Source organism: Etheostoma cragini, chromosome 3, assembly GCF_013103735.1.
Source record: "Etheostoma cragini isolate CJK2018 chromosome 3, CSU_Ecrag_1.0, whole genome shotgun sequence".
Taxonomy (NCBI): Eukaryota; Metazoa; Chordata; class Actinopteri; order Perciformes; family Percidae; genus Etheostoma; species Etheostoma cragini.
This window is the reverse complement of record NC_048409.1, coordinates 29,791,247-29,792,257: the sequence shown is the minus strand read 5'-3', so window position 1 is coordinate 29,792,257 and position 1,011 is coordinate 29,791,247. Positions and strand designations below refer to the sequence as shown.

The window sequence follows — 1,011 nt, the reverse complement described above, 5'->3', positions numbered from 1 at the left end:
GGGGGGGGGGGGGGGGGGGGGTGGTGCTCGTTGTTCCCCGACCAGCCACTCAGTATCACTGTGTGTGTCTGTGTGTCTCCAGGCGGTGTTGTGTCGGATGGAGGCAGCCGGAGAAGCAGACGGACCCAGGAAGTCCCTGACCCTGAATCTCAGTAGAGAACACAACCCCACCATCTACGAGGAGAGGATGAGGATCCAGAGAGCGGGGGGCACCGTCAGGTACGCCACCTTGTTTGTCATCGGTTTTGAGCCCTTTGTGAACCAGGTCTGTGTCACTAGGGACAGCACCCCCCTTTTGACCCTGCCAGACCCCCTGGTTAAAGGTGCAGCCTGCGTGTTTTACTGTAGTCTCCCCGGGGTGCAGCTACAGAACCTGGACCCTGCCAGACCCCCTGGTTAAAGGTGCAGCCTGCGTGTTTTACTGTAGTCTTCCTGGGGGGTAGCGGTTTTAGCAAGAAAACAGCATAGAATATGCAATATAAACATAACAATAAAACAGAAATAATAATAGTAATAATAACAATAAGAACCTTTTGATTGAGTGTTGAGTCCAGCGCTAGCCCTCATGTGGTCTTCGGGTCCACTTTGACCCGTTTTCAACGTTTTTTTATATCCTAAATAAAGGAAGTGGAAGGAAACGCCATTCCACCGGTAACAGCCGTCCACTGCGTCCTCCGCCACGCGCCACAACCTCGCGTTTCATTGTCCGGTCTCTGTAAGTACTTTACACAAGAAAACTCAGGAAGACTCTGGTCCCGAAGCCCAGAGGAAGATCTGACTCCAGTTATCTCCATGCTTAACCATAGTTAATAGAGACCATAGTTAGTCGAGAAAGTAAGCTAGCTAGCTAGTCAGTCGGTTAGCTAGTTAACAAAACACAAGTGTGGTTTCACAAAAAATGACGCCCAGTTTCCCAAACTGCAGACAAAGTGTACGTAAGTGTGTGTGTGTGTGTGTGTGTGTGTGTGTGTGTGTGTGTGTGTGTGTGTGTGTGTGTGTGTGTGTGTGTGT

The 1,011-nt window shown here is 50.4% G+C and overlaps 2 protein-coding genes across 4 annotated transcripts in view; one reads left to right on the top strand and one right to left on the bottom strand.

Moving 5' to 3' along the window:
- The window catches only part of LOC117939231 (NACHT, LRR and PYD domains-containing protein 12-like), a 139,572-nt gene that overhangs the window by 100,690 nt on the left and 37,871 nt on the right, over window positions 1–1,011 (top strand). The gene's annotated exons all lie outside the window — the stretch shown is intronic.
- Window positions 1–1,011, bottom strand: part of ilkap (integrin-linked kinase-associated serine/threonine phosphatase) — an 8,225-nt gene that overhangs the window by 3,552 nt on the left and 3,662 nt on the right. The window lies entirely within an intron of this gene.